General features: G+C 38.6%; 1 long non-coding RNA gene across 2 annotated transcripts in view; it reads left to right on the top strand.

Annotated features, from left to right (window-relative positions):
• Positions 1–13,520, top strand: part of LOC122791358 — a 537,225-nt gene extending 523,705 nt beyond the window's left edge. For both annotated transcript variants that reach the window (XR_006363147.1, XR_006363146.1), the window contains one exon: positions 12,839–13,520. This is a non-coding gene — a long non-coding RNA (uncharacterized LOC122791358). The remainder of the gene's footprint in view (positions 1–12,838) is intronic.
• Positions 13,521–15,503: the final 1,983 nt, after the last annotated feature.

Here is a 15,503-nt window from a genome sequence, read left to right as displayed (position 1 = left end):
AGTTGGCTTGGATTACAATACATGTAAACTAGATGTCTCTAAGTTTGGTGCTCACCTGATTTAATAAATAATCTGTTTTTTATATAGGAGAATACTCTACCAAATATTATCTGCTTTATTAGAATTAGCTGTTCTGTAAATTAAAAGAAAATATGCATGTTACACATGGAATGGTGTATGCTTGCCTTTCCTTATCTCACTTCTCAGATAATGCGATTAGTTATCTCATTAATTTCAATACCCTTTTCTACACATGCATAGCAGAAAAAGCCATCTGCACCCATATACATGTTTAAGCTATGTGTCTGTGTTATTTTTTTCTTGTTGATGTATTGCATTCATATCACTTCTCTGTGTTAAGTAATTTTCAGTTTGGATTACTTGCATATTTTTGTAGGGCATATAGGCAGTACTTGGAAATAAAACTCTAGTTTAGAAACCTTGGCTCACATCCTTGGGTGTCAAGCAGCCCCGAGGCCAAAAAAAGTCTGGTTCTGGGATACTACTACATTTACTTCTGGATGTACTGATTAGGTTTCTTTTTATTTTACGTATTGCGGCCTTTGGCCAAGAAACAGTCCTCATACAGCCCTCATGGTCCTGTGACGTAGAGACACTTACTCTAACTGCTGCAAATTTGTCCATCACCTTTCACAAAAATACAGTTTAAATAGAGTTACTTATTCTTAGATTATGTGATGTAGACCAACTGAGCCCTGATTGCTGGAAAGGAATCATTGGACTCCAGTGGTCTGTCACAGAGAATAATGAGATTTTCTCAACAGCAAAGGCTGGCTGGCATCATATAAAATGTTAGCAGTGTGAACCCCTTTCAAAATCTTTGATATCTCTAACATTGTAACTGATTTATTTTTTGTTTTATTTGCTTGCTTTTAGTTTTTTATAGCAAAAATGTTTTTTTTTTTGCAAATGTCTCAAGACTTCAGACAAACCAAAACATTACAGGAATTTCTTACCTTAAACAATAATCTGCCTAGTGTTATAAAATGCATTAAATCATTTGAGTATTCTTGGCATGGCAGAAACAAGAAAGGTTGACAGAAGTACAGGGAGAAAGTGAGACAGAGTGAAAAGTTGTGTGTGTGTATGTGTGTGTGTGTGTGTGTGTGTGTGTGTGTGTGTGTGTGTGTGTGCGCACCTGCATATCTGTGACTTGTATGTGTCTGTTCTTTCCTCATTTTCTTGGGAATACAAGGTTGTCATATTGTTAGAATTTGAATTAAAACCCTTGGGATATGGCTGAAACATGAAACATTCAAATTGGAGTTTTCTCATTTAAATTTTAACGGAGACTCCTCAACCTCTGTGGGACAGACAGCTCAGCCAGCAGGCAAAAGCCTACTAATTTCTCAAGTACACATTTCCATGGCAGTAGAGCTACTGAAATTGTTTGTGCTATGCAGAAATGTGAGCTACACAATCTTTCAGCAAATATGATAAAGTGTTCAGTGGTCAAGCAACATGTAATCCTTTTCATTATAAATTAGGAATTTCTTCAAAAAATCTTTGCAATTTTAATATAAAAGGGTTAGGTGCTACATATTTAGCTGAACATTGGTTTTGCCTCATTAATCAGGGACAAGTGCCTTCCTTTGATGATTGTTCAGACTTCCATATATAAATATTAAAATGAGTTGGCAGCTATTTGACAAGTGCCTGCCACTAAAAGAAACTCCATATGAATTGTCACACAGGCAACTGATGGAAATTCCAGTGGTTTCCATGGAAATGTGCACTATATTAAAAAGAAGCATTGCCTGCATAGTGTCGCACAAAGTTCTTTTTAGCCTCACAGCTATTTTAAATCAGCATGTTCTCTTCCATCCAAATACTGTAGAGCACTGTGTTCTTTATGGCTGATGCTTCAGTATCACCATGAAGAAATTCCCCTGCTACATTAGTGACATTTCTTTTTAATTCTGAAGAGCTGTATATGAGAGATGTATCTTTTTTCATCTTTACCATCATTCGGTCAAATTATATAATCAAACAAATGCCAGCATTATAAGAAAAGTATTAGTATCTACATATGACAGTGTTTTATAATGTTATTGGAATACAGACTTTATAAATTGCCTACCAGGACTATTAGCTAATAGATGGAGTTGAAGTTTGGAATTACACATTTACCAAAATTAATACTATATGTTGCTAACTGAATTTAAGGGATGCATTTCATTATTTTTTCTTACTGTTAAGTGAAATACCTGCCACAATTCTTTTTAGCTATAATTTGATTCCAGTGGGTAAAAGAAAGTTCAATACATATGAAGTTTAATACATATGTTGATAATTTCAGAGAAAGCAATCAACCAGTATTATTTTTGAGAAGTAAAAGGGGATATAGACAACCCAGAAAAGAAAGACCCACAGACATAGTGAAAACATACAAATTCCATACAATAATCAGAGATCAGGTATGAACTTTAATATATGAAGATTGAGAGAGAAATTTTAATCAATATGATAGAGCACCACACATACTCATGTGTGATATGCTTGCAATACACTTGCTCGCTGCCGCCTACTGAAAGAGGGAAGTGCTCTAATTTCTCCTAAATCAATCTTCCATAACTGCTCAGCTCTCCTAGACCTACAGCACCCTAATTCTAGCCCTACAACTCCTTTCCATTCCCTAATTCAGAAACTCCAACCCCTCATACTAAACCTAAATTCTACAATTTCTTCCTAACTCCAAAATTTTCATTTGGCTCTCTAAACATCCAACCACTTCCATAAACCTAAAGTTCCCTTCCCAGTTCCAAACATTAAAACCTATGTCTACTCCCTTAATTTAAAATTCTAACCCCCCCAAACTAAAACTACCTTCCTGTTCCCTAATCATAAAATCCTTCTCCTGCTCTCAAATCCTAAAATCCTCCCATTAACAAATCCTAAAACTCCCTCCCAATCCCTCCAAACACCTGCTTCTCCCAACTAATATTTGAGTTTGAGCAAGAGCAGCACTCCCCCCACATTGCTGTTTGCATAAACTCATATTCAGGTTTGAGAGTGAGCACTGCAAACTCCCCATAGATGCTTGTCCAAACCCGTATTCAAGTTTGAGTGCAAGAAGCAGACAATTTCATCTACAAGACATTTGAGCCCCTGGCTTACAGACAATGGGTTTTGAGTACTTAGTATTCAATTGCTTGAGGTACACCCCAGATGCTACAGTACTGAGTGAAAAGGAAGAGAAAATATATACCAGTAAAATTTTGATGGTGGGATACTTCTACCCTTTTTTCCTCCCTGTATTATTGGATTTTGTAATCCTGAGTGTTTACCAGGAATGGTATTAAAATGATGGTTGAAGTGGAAGCAATTTGGCAAGATACAGTGAAGCCAAAATCTTGTAAAGCTGCAATTTGTAGGATTTTTTGCTATCCATGGAACAGAGATAACAAGCAACATTCAAACTTTCCTACTTAGCTTCTGCATTGGTACAGCCATTCTTACAGATGGCAATTCTTTTTTTTATTTTCCTCTTTTTCTATGAGGACCCATCAAGTACTTTTATCCCCAATACCAAGCTAAACCTTCTATTTAAGGAGTAAAATAAAACATTCTAATGCTTTGCTGGAAAAGCTCACCCAGACTCTGCCATAGCTTGCTGTGAAGAGAAAGGTTAGTTTGCTATTGATTTCTTGCACTTTGTATTACTTTATTGCCTTTTTTCTATTTTGTATACTGAGATTTGTTTTCTTTACACTGTGTTTTTCTTGTATTCTGCTTTTAATTGCATATTAAAACTTGAAGAGACTACAGCTGTCTCTCCTGTGAGTCAGACAGAAATTGGAACAGGTCAATTAAGGAGTCACACAGAAGTCAGAACAGGTGAGTTAAGGTTAATCATCTGTGAACTGAGGGGGTGGAGTTAGGAACTAAACCTTCTTTTTAAGGCGTAAAATGAAACATTTCAAAGATTTGCTGGAAAAGCTCACCCAGACTCTGCCGCAACTTGCTCTGAGGGAAAGGTTAGTTTCATTTTGATTTCCTTGTACTTTATATTGCTTTATTACCCTTTTTTCTATTTTGTATACTATGATTTGTTTTCTTTGAACTGTGTTTTTCTTGTATTCTGCTTTTACTTGCATAATAAAACTTGAAAAGAGACCACAGCTGTGTCTCTTATGAGTCAGACAGATTTTCCCACTCTCTTACCCTGTTACTGTTGTGTTCTTAAACACCACTGTCTTTCTAGTTGCCTGACCCTTATATTCATTTTACCATATATCTCCTTCCTTTTCTCCTTCACTTGCTGGTGTGAGTAAGCACAAAACTATCATTTTGTGAAATCCCTCCCCAACAGCTATTTAAATTTATTGGCCATCCCACTGTATTCTGTAGTACCAGAATACAAAAGTGCCCACCACCTTTCACTCTATCTTACTCTTTTAGGAATAGTGGTTCTGCACTTAGACAGCTAAATCTTGTTACCCACTTTCATATCTAACTGCTTAGTATACACTGCAGTGCTTATGACAAACCATTTTTTCATCTTACCTTTAGACATCTATTGCAAGACCACCAGTTATTAAAAATCCCACATTCTGTCTCTCAGTAGTCATGTTGGAATTAGTGCTTTTGTTTTCTCGTGGTGATAGAAGGAGTGCAGGGACATTATATTCCTAGAGACTGTTGATCACTAGAAAATGTAATAACTGCTTTATAGGTGATAGCTTGGAATCTGTGCTTATTTTCTGGTCCTGGTGAGAAAAAGAGCACAGTGGATTGATTCCTGACTGTTTCTGTTTGGTGAGTGAGTGTCTGTGCTTAACGTATCTGATTGGTCTGGTTGGCATCTAACAGGAATAGGCCACAAGCCTGCAGACCCTTGCATCATCTGCGACAAGACTGTTGATCACCAAACAAGCTGTGGACTGCTTCTCATCTTGAGATCAGTGCTATTATTTTGCTTCTGGTCAGAGAAGAAGCAAGGGAGCATTGTATCCCAACAGAGTGAAGCTGTGCTGAAACCAGCATTAGTAGTAGCCAGGAAGTAGCCATTCATGCGACTCCCCTCTTTTCATCATTCATGACAAGCTAATTCTTTGTGTTCAGTAAGTATGAAAAATGAAACATTTCAAAGATTTGCTGTTCAGTAAGCAATATAACAACTGAAACAATAATTCTTGGAGACATTAATATTAATTGGTTGGATGCGTCCTAACGCTCCCCAACAAACTTCAGCCTACATAACTACAGCCAGCTTATCACTGATATTACCAGACCTAACAGAAACAACAACAGTGGGACAATCCTAGATTGGATCATGGTCTCTGACCCCAATAAAATATCCAGCACAGGAACCCTCCCAAACAGCCTCATTGACCACTCACCTGCCTATATAATTCATAAAACCACATACCCCATAAACAGACATCAACTTAGAAACACTACAAACCTATCACACTTTTTCCCCATAACCTTTAACAACATTTTAAAAAGCATTAATTGGGATCCCTTAAAATTACTCCCCCTTGAAGAAGCAGTTGAATTTTTCAATTCTACTTTCCTTAATGTCTTAAACAACCCCCCCCCCCCCGACTAAAATGCATAAAAGCCAGGCATGCTCCTTGGCTGACAATTGCAGCCAAACAAAGCATGGCTTCTAGAGACAAAGCCTGGAAGCTTTGGCATAAGCACAAAAATCCCTCTGATCTTCTAACTTATAGAGACCTTTGCAATCAAGTAAAGCACTTAGTCTTTAAGGATAAAAAGACTACTATTATAATCTACAAATCCAAAACCAAAACAACCCAAAACAATTATGGAGCTCAGTTAACAACCTACTTTCTCCTGGATCAAACAATAACCCCTGCCCAAATGCAGAAAAAAAAAAACATCAAAATAGCCATACTATTCAACACATATTTCATAGACACCATAGCTAATCTTACCACCAATTTCTCTCTTAACCAGCCTAATCCATCTGAGCCCCTATCTACTAATACCTCCTTTTCCCACTCGTATAACTTTGCTCTAATACCTGTCCCTATTGCCACTGTAAAGAAACTACTTCTCAAACTAAAACTGTGTACTACTGCCCCTGACAACCTGCCCCCAGAATTCCTTCAAATAGCTGCAAACTCCACTGCCTATCCTGTCAGCTCACTTCTTAATAAGTACATTAAATAGTCTTATGTTCCCTCCATTTGGAAAAAGGCATTTATCTTTGCACTGCACAAAGGTGGTAACAACACAGACATCACCAAATTTAGACCCAATGCCATTCTTTCTCCCATCTCAAAAATCCTGGAAAATTCTATCTACAACCAGCTCCAAAACTTCATACAAAGCAATAACCTACTCTCACCAACCCAGCATGATTTTAGGCCCGGGCATAGTACCACTACAGCTCTCAAATCTTTCTGTGACTCTTTCAACCGGGCCAGGGACACTGGGAAACCTGTCTCCTCACTACTTCTTGACCTTTCCAAAGCCTTGGATACTATTTCCCTTTCTCTTCTTCTAAAAAAACTGTCCAACTTAGGAATATCTCCTTCCACCCTACTCTGGTTTACTAACTACCTCACGGACAGGCAACAAACTACAAAAATGGCTGCACTCTTTCTTTCCTTTCCTCAACACCACCGCTGGAGTATCCAAAGGATCCATCTTAGGGCCTCTGCTCTTCAGCATTTTTATCAATGACTTTCACTCTACTGTAACTCACAGTACAGTCATATAATATGCAGATGACTCCACTATCATCTGCACTGCTAGTTCTTCACCCGAACTCCTGAAACTTACCCAGTCAGCTCTTAGCTCCACCGAAATATGGATGGCTAACAATCACCTTGCTTTAAACCCTAAGAAAAACAAATTAATACTATTTACACCTAAGAAGTCCATTACCATTAACAAAGGCACTTTTACTGTTCTCTCCCAAGATAACACTGCCATCGAAGTAGTCAAACATACTAAATCCTAGGGGTCACTATAGAAGAACACTTCAACTTACACATACATAGCAATATTAAAAAAACACACCAGAAACTAGGTATGCTATACTGCCACAAAACTTTCCTAAATTACTCCTCAAAACTATCCATTGCCTCTTCCTTCTTGCTCCCATCACTTTTCTGTGGGGCTCATCTCTTCACCAATGTACAGGCCAGTCTTAAATCCAAACTAGACTCATGCTACAATAAAAATGTCAAGATCGTCACTAATAGACATCACTCCTCTCAACACTGCTCCTCACTGCGATTACAAAACTGGCTGGAACTACCTCATCACCTTACATACACACAACTAACAACTCCCACAAACTAATATTCAAGTCATCTACCGGTCCTTCCCTTTCTTCCCTATTTACCTTATACTACTCCGCTCTGAAAATCAAATGCTTTTACAAGTAAAAAAAAAACCTAATCTTTCAGCTGGTCAAATGCTCCACTACATTTCAACTGCTAGACTATGGAACTGTCTCCCTCCCCAGCTCAGATCCACTAGTAACACCTCCCTCTTCAAAAAATCTTTGAGACATTATCTCTCCTCCAAATGGCTTCGCTCTTATGCTAGCTGCTCACAACCCATAACCTGAACTCATTTCCCTCTTGCTACTCCATTCCTCTGTAGAAAGGTAGTTTGACTGTGCTAAAACAAAATACTGTGATACTTGTTGTTGTAGCACCCTACTCTGTTACTGCTTACTATTCCAATGTGTGCATTATTTTCTTTAAATTATTGTTCTTAATGTTTTTCTATTCTATATATGTTTTATTCATTGTGGAACTTTTCTCCCCAGGCCTTCACTGAAAAAGGGTACCTTTGACCCAGTGGACCTTCCCAGTAAACAAATGCAAATAAATAATAAATAAATAAATAAGTACTGCCTGATTTATTTCTAACTTCAAAATATCTGCCTAAATACTTCATCCTTAAATTTTCAGGGTCTACGTATTAGTTTCCCCTCAAGTGTTTGGCAATGCTCTGTATAGATTCATTCACCTTCAGTGACATTTTACCTGTAAAAGTACAATTGAAATTTCTCCAATACCTAGTTGCACTCAGGACAACTAGTTTGCAGTGACAAGCACTGCCCCATATTTGCAAACTGGACACTACTGAAAGTAACTGATATTCTCACTCCAACTGTCTAATCAGTAAAAAAGGATCTGCTGCCATGGATATGAACTTTCCCACTATTTCCATTAACAGCTTGGTGGATTTGGGCATCCTGAGGGAATGTCAAAATTGCCTCATGTTTACTGAAAACCAGTTACTTTTCAAACAAGCTGATATGGTATGTGAGAGAGGTATTTACACAATGTCACTGGAGGCAAAGCTCTTACATAAAAGTACTACTAATGTTAATAAGGTTGCCAGTAGTACACATGCTGCACCCATCACACACCATTCAAAGCAGACATATCGACCCACATATGCTGAGGCACTTAAATGTAACCTTCCTATACCCCAAAGATCTCCTCAAAGAAGTACACATAACAAATACGCTAAGCAGCCCCAAATGCACTCTTTCAAAACAACACCCACATCAACACATAGAGCTACATCTCATATAGCCTCTGCCTCTAAGCCCATAAGGCAAGTCACTGCACAATCCAATATTCTAGCCATTGGAGACTCCATTGTGAGACACACTGGTGTCCCTCTCATCAGGCTGAGTAAGGAGTAAGTCACAGTCATTTTCTTATCGGGGCTAGTATCTGCCACATTATGCAGGCACTCTGGTTACTGGACCACAGTTACCAATATGACTCAGTGATAGTCCATGTGCGAGTAAATGACCTGAGACATAGCTCCCTAGACTATATGAAGAGAGACATAATGGAGCTCTCAGAATATGTGTCTCAGGCTAGTATGAGCCTAGCACTGAGCAGCATTTTACCTTCTCCAAGGATGATGCCACAATATGAAGAAAAGGTGATTGACTTTAATAATTTCCTTAGTTTCCGGTGTCATTCTAAGGGGGTGCAATATTTGTCAGCATGGAAGTAGATGGTCAGCAAATCATGCTGCTTTGCCAGGGATGGTCTACACCTCTCCCCTCCAGGCTTTTGAATATTACCTAAAACATTATCTTCCCCCATAGTGCCTTTTTAGGCAATGCCAAACTGAAAGTATTTCCAACATAGCAAATCAAAACCATGAAAATCTAAAGGAAATACTGCTCAATGCTAAGAGTCTAAACAAAACACTCCACTCACTAAAAGCTATATTTACTATAGAGAATGCTGACATCTGTGTGGTCACTGAGACCTGGTTTAAAGCCACGGAGAGCACACCAGCAGTGCTAAGTTATAATGTCTTCAACACATTTAGGCCAGCTACTTCACAGGTAGGGACTATAAGTAGAGGTGCCTCTATTTATATCAAAGGTAAATATACTTCAAGGCTGGTCAGACAGGAAAATGCACTTGAGCTGCTTCATGTTCAAATCACCATAGGCAAAATCCAATATAATTTCCTTGCAAGCTGTAGCCCCCCCTCTATGACACAGGAAACCCATACCATACTTATAGAAACACTAACCATCCAACCCAATACCATATTCATGGGTGACATTAATTATCCCACTATTAACTGAGAATCCTATACAACATCAAACATACATGCACAGAGATTCCTGAAGTTTGTAACCACAAAATCCCTGGACCAAATAGTCAATACACCAACCAGGGGTGCAACCATACTGGATTTGATCCTCACTAATATGGGAGAGTGCTGTACACCCCATACTTTAATGTCAGACCACAAAATGGTCTTCTTTGAAGTAAAAATAAAACCTGGGGCCCTAGCTAAACCTGGAATATTCAGGAACGGTTCTAAGGCTAACCTCCTGCTATTAAGTGAGAACCTGGTAAAATTTCAAGCCCCCATAAACCCTGAGGACATTGCTGCATATGCACCACAGTTTACAGAAACCCTATACAAGCATGTTAATAGTTGCATAGAGGCAGCTTACCCATCAGGAAGAAGTACAGAACTAACTCAAAAAACAAGCCACCCTAGATGAATCACAAAATCAATAGGCTGTATAACAGGAGGAAGAAAATCATGGCAAAAATTAGAAGGTTCAGCATCCAGCAGGATAAAAGCAGTCTCATCAAATAAAACAAACAGCTCAGAGCACAAATAATGTTAACTAAAGCCAAATTTGAGGTAAGTTTGGCCTCCCAGGCCAAGAACAACCACAAAGCATTCTTTATTATGTCCGCAACCTCAAAGGCAATAGACAACTGTGCACAGAGCTCATTGTAAACAGAGGCACCTATACTGAGCCAGAAGACATAGCAAACCTCCTGGCTGATAAATTTAGCTCCAACTTTACTCCCTCAGCCCCTCAACCTTCCCTTGGGAAATATCATCAAATATAACTCCCCCTACTATCACTAGGGAACAGGTCCTTAATGCTCTCTCTAAGACCAAGAACACTACATCAATGGGTCCACACAATATCCCAGGATGCCTTCTAAATAGCATGAAACATGACCTATCAGACTCTCTGAAATTGCTATTTAACTTCAGCCTCCAAACAGGCTTCATGACCTATGAATGGAGAACAGTAACAGTCATCCCTATGCACAAAAGTGGGCCATCTACAGACCCTGGAAACTACAGATCCATAAGTATCACTAGTCTTTTATGTAAAGCCATGGAAATAATTATCATGGTGATGATCAGTAGAGGTATAATAAACCTCCAAACACTGTGCCCAACCCAGTTTGCTTTCATCAGGGCAGATCATGCCTACTCAGCCTGCTGGACTTCTTTGAGAAGGTAACCAAAGCAATGGATGAGGGAAAATGGTTCACTCTCCCTACCTTAACTTGGCCAAGGAACTTGACACAATACCCCACTTGGGCATTGTTGACAAACTCAAGAGGTTAGGCACAAACTCATATGTCATCTGGAGGATAGCCAACTGGCTCACAGAAAGGACCAAGGAAGTTAGAACTGGAGAGTCCACCTCTACAAAGAGGCCAGTCACAAGTGGAGTCCCTCAGGGATTGGTCCTTGGACTCCTCCTTTTTGGCATTTACTTCTCAGGGATTGGTCCTTGGACTCCTCCTTTTTGGCATTTACTTCTCAGAAGTCAAGGCCAATGTCAGTGGTCTCTGGCTGACTAACTTTGCAGATGATTGCAAATTAGCAGCTGTCATTGAATCTCACACTGACACAAATGTTCTCCAGGAGGGCATGACACAGGCAAACAACTGGTGTCAGACCATGGACTAAAACTAAATACCAAGAAATGCATACTAGTATCTTTTGGGAAGCCATCCAGCCCTGGTAACTTTCATATTGACAACACACCCCTTAGTCAGTGACTTAGGGACAGACATAGATAGTAATCTAACCAATGATTATCACATGTCTACATTGGTGAGGAAATCATTCTATGTTGTGCAACTTATAAACAAAGGTATGACATCTATGTCCAAGGAAGTTATTGTTCCACTGTATTCAGCATTCATCAGACCTATCATTGAGTACAATGCCCCCCTTTGGTATGTACTTAACTAGGCATATCCAACAACTGGAACATCCACAAAGGTTCCTCACTAAAAGAATACATGGTGCAAGTAAAATATTCTATGCAGAGTGCTTCAAGGCCCTATTCCTGTATTCTGTCTCCTACAAGCTTTTCAGGGGAGATCTATGCCTGGCATATAGGACATTGTCGGATCCCACTCTGATGGACCTCCTGCAGAGATCCTCCCTAACCGAATTCAAGTGCAACTTGGACAATTGGAAGGGAAATGAGAAATTCATCCCTGGTTTGGCACATATCTCTAATGGACACAGGTAACCTGTAAATGTCTCATCTTCCAAACCCCTGCTTACACTTATTAAAGGTATCAGAACTTGTCAAAGATTTGAGATGCATGGCTAGGCAAAAAAGCCCTTGTATTCATCAGCCTAGTAAACATGAATGAACCTATGAACCGGCGCCAGTAGTTTGCATTTTGTGAAGTAATATAACCCTACTCACATCAAGTATACTCCAGATCAAGTCACTGGTAGTGGAATAAAATGAGTTTCTCTCAGGAATGACCAATGAGCATTGGCAGCAGACACACACACACACACACACACACACACACACACACACACACACACACACACACACACAGTCACACAGCAGATAGAAACACAGATGGCTGATCCAAGTCACGCTTAAGATCAATGATGGAGTAAGTCAATGGTGGCAGTAAAAGATAGCTGGTAGACCCAGCATGGACATTTGAAACTTTGGTCTGGGCCAGTAATAATAAGGTCTGAGGGGACAAAAAAACAGAAGAAGAAGGTTAAAGGATAAGGCAGTACATGTGTTGCCAACTCTAAGGAGATCAATGGTCTGTTCTCTAAACTCTGTGGAAACCTTTATAGTGCTTGCATGGGGTAAGGTTGATAGATATGAAGATGTGCATGAATGACTGCTTCAAACAGAAAAACCTTCATCAGTCATTAGTGTAAGAAACTTATCCAATCCATAATGGAAACAGAGGATATTAAAGACATTTGAGAGCATTCAGTGCAAATCAATGTCAATGTTAAGCTTGTGATTAAACCTTCTGTTTATTTGCATTTCAATAAGGACATGCCAGATATAGATTGGCTTATTCTAATCACATTCTTCCCATAACCAGGGAAAAACACCTTCTTCCTGAGCACTTATGATCTTGTATTGTGTAGCAACATTTTGGCAAAATTGTATGTCTTAAAGTTTTATCTCAACATTTGCAATTCTTTTTAAGGAGCTCACTCATATTTTGCAGTAAGGTCTCATAAATGGTATGTCTTGTTGAAACACTTAAAGATATCCATTACTTTCTTATAGGCAGACCAAAGATACCTGGACCAAGAACTTACCGTCACTGAAAATTCATAAAAAAAAATTGATTTCAAAGACCAGGACTACTTTTGAGCAATTACATAAGTAATTGACATCCACACCAATTTCAGGAAGACTTGAGGATGTTTTACCACTCTCTGATATTGAAGATGTTAATCAGTCTTAATGTTTCGTCATTTTCATATAGGAACAAGGTACTCATCATGGATTCTCCCTGTCTTCCATACTATTGTTCTTGCCATACAGCCACTATCTAGGTAAATCAGAGGCTAACAGAGGGGTACCATGGAAGTGAGGACACTTAACATATGTTGGCAATTGCCTTTCAGTCCTATGAATGATTGTCAAGCATATTCTACTGGATGACTTCTCTGGGCTATCAAGACTCATGGAGATTATTTCCAAAACTGATTTTTTTCAGGTGAATTGGGTCACTAAGGTGACTAACAAGGAGGTGACAGTGTTTCTCTTTTCTTGATGCAAGAAACTACTTAATGTCTATGTATTATGTCATATCACTCTCAGAGTTCCATTCTGGAACTTAATTATAATCCTTTTTGTTGATGTATTTGTTTTATTGTTTACCTTTTTCAGGAGTGCCTTACTAAAGAGATTGCTACCTGGTCTAATTGTTCCTGCCAACTAAGTAAAGATTTAATGCCTTAGACATGCCCTATTACTCCAAGATCTAGTATGTTTAATGCCATCTGTTTCCTACTTCATCCAAGTATTTGAAGGTTTTTAAAAGGAAAAAATAAGAATGTAATTCGAACGTGATTCGTATTCATTTCAAGGAAGAAAGGTTGCGATATTTCTTTAGATTGGTATTTATTTATTATTATTTATTTATTAGCATTTGTTGACCGTGAAGGTCCACTGGGTCAAAGACCCATTTTCAGTGGAGGCCCGGGGAGAAAAGCTCCTCAGAGTATTACAATAAGAGATAAAGAGTTACAAAAAGAGATAAAGTTTAACATAAGATTTAAAAGTATTACAGATATAATAGTAATAATACATTTTACAATTTACAAATGTATAGGCTTGCATTCATAATGCATTAGGAAAACATTACATAGGTTAAGATGTTACGACAGTGGAAACACCTGGATTTTGATACAGTAAATTCATTTACAGACAGTGTAGTTTACACTATTTTTGTGATTGGCTAATGTACTTAACATATACCAGTCTAGGAGTCTGTGTTGTGTGTGTTGTTTAAGGAGTTTTGCTTCTAAGGCATGAGCAGGAAGGATTATTTAGATAATAAGATTTTAGGGCTTCTTTGAATTTGTTTGGATGGTCAGTTTGTGTTAATTCGGATGGTAACATATTCCATAGTTTGGTGACTGAATGGGAGAACAGACATTGTCCGGCTCTTTTGTTGGGTTTTTAACAGAAAGCATGTGCTTACAGGAAGATCTTAATGTTCTTGTGGGGGGAGTATGTTTGTAGGAGTGAACCAAGAGCAGGTCATTGATTAGGTTTACTGATTAGCTTGTGGGCTAAAGTTAGTTGGGTGTAGTATAGATGGTGGGAAAATTCGAGCCATTTTAGTATGGTAATTGCTTGGCAGTGATGAATGTGGTGTGGTTTTTCGGAGGTGAATTTGGTTATTTTATTGTAACAAGAATGTAGTTTGTTACTAAGGGTTGTGTGTAGATTGGTAAAAATAGCACTACCATATAGAAGGGAGGGGATGAGTAGGGTATTGGTTAATTTTGATTTAGTGGATTTATCCATATAGAGTTTGTGTCTATATAGTTTGCCTAATTTGAAGTGGGTTTTCTTTACTGCATTTAAGCTGTCGAAAGTGAGTTTGTTTATTGTTAATCCTAGTAATTTAGCTGTTTTCACTAGTTCTATTTGTGTGCCGTCCTTTGCAAATATTTTGAAGCCAGGGTCAGGTGGTTTTGCTGAGAAAAGTTAAAGTTTAGTTTTTCTGGGGTTTAGCATAAGTTGTGTGTTGATAAGCCATGATTCGATGGAGGTAAAAGCCTGTTGTGTGACTGTGAGAAGATCAGAGAAGGTCTTAGAGAAGGCTATCAGAGTTGAGTCATCAGCATATTGGATGAGATTCTGGATATGGGGGGCTTTGTGCAGGTCATTGATGAAAATATTGAACATTAGAGGACCTAAAATCGATCCTTGCGTTACTCCTATATTGTTGGGTTGGTAAGTGGATTGTACATTTTGCCACCTTACTGACTGTTCCCTGCTTTGTAAGTAAGAGATGAACCATTCTAGGGATTTTGGGGAGCAGCCTAGTTTTGATAGTTGACTTACTAGCTTAGTATGTGACACTGTATTGAAGGCCTTAGATAGGTCTAGTAGGATAACTGAGGTATGATGACCAGCATCTAGGGCTTTGTTAATCAGTGTCAGTGAAGGAGAGCAAGGCAGTGATAGTGCTATGCCCTGGATGAAACCCATGTTGGGTGGGGGATAGAAGAGCATTACTAGTTAGGTGTTTACCTAGTTGTGAGTGGACACATTTTTCCAAGATTTTTGATAGTGGGGAGATTATGGAGATGGGGCAATAGTTAGAAAGATCATGAGAGTTTCCTCCTTTATGTAAAGGGGAAATGATAGATTTTTTCCATAGGAGGGGAACGTATGATTCGGAGAGTGAGCGATTTATGATAACAGTAAC

Source organism: Protopterus annectens, chromosome 17.part0, assembly GCF_019279795.1.
Source record: "Protopterus annectens isolate FY-2018-M chromosome 17.part0, PAN1.0, whole genome shotgun sequence".
In the NCBI taxonomy this organism is placed as follows: domain Eukaryota; kingdom Metazoa; phylum Chordata; order Ceratodontiformes; family Protopteridae; genus Protopterus; species Protopterus annectens.
The sequence above is the reverse complement of the archived record's forward strand: the minus strand, read 5'-3'. Positions and strand labels throughout refer to the sequence as shown.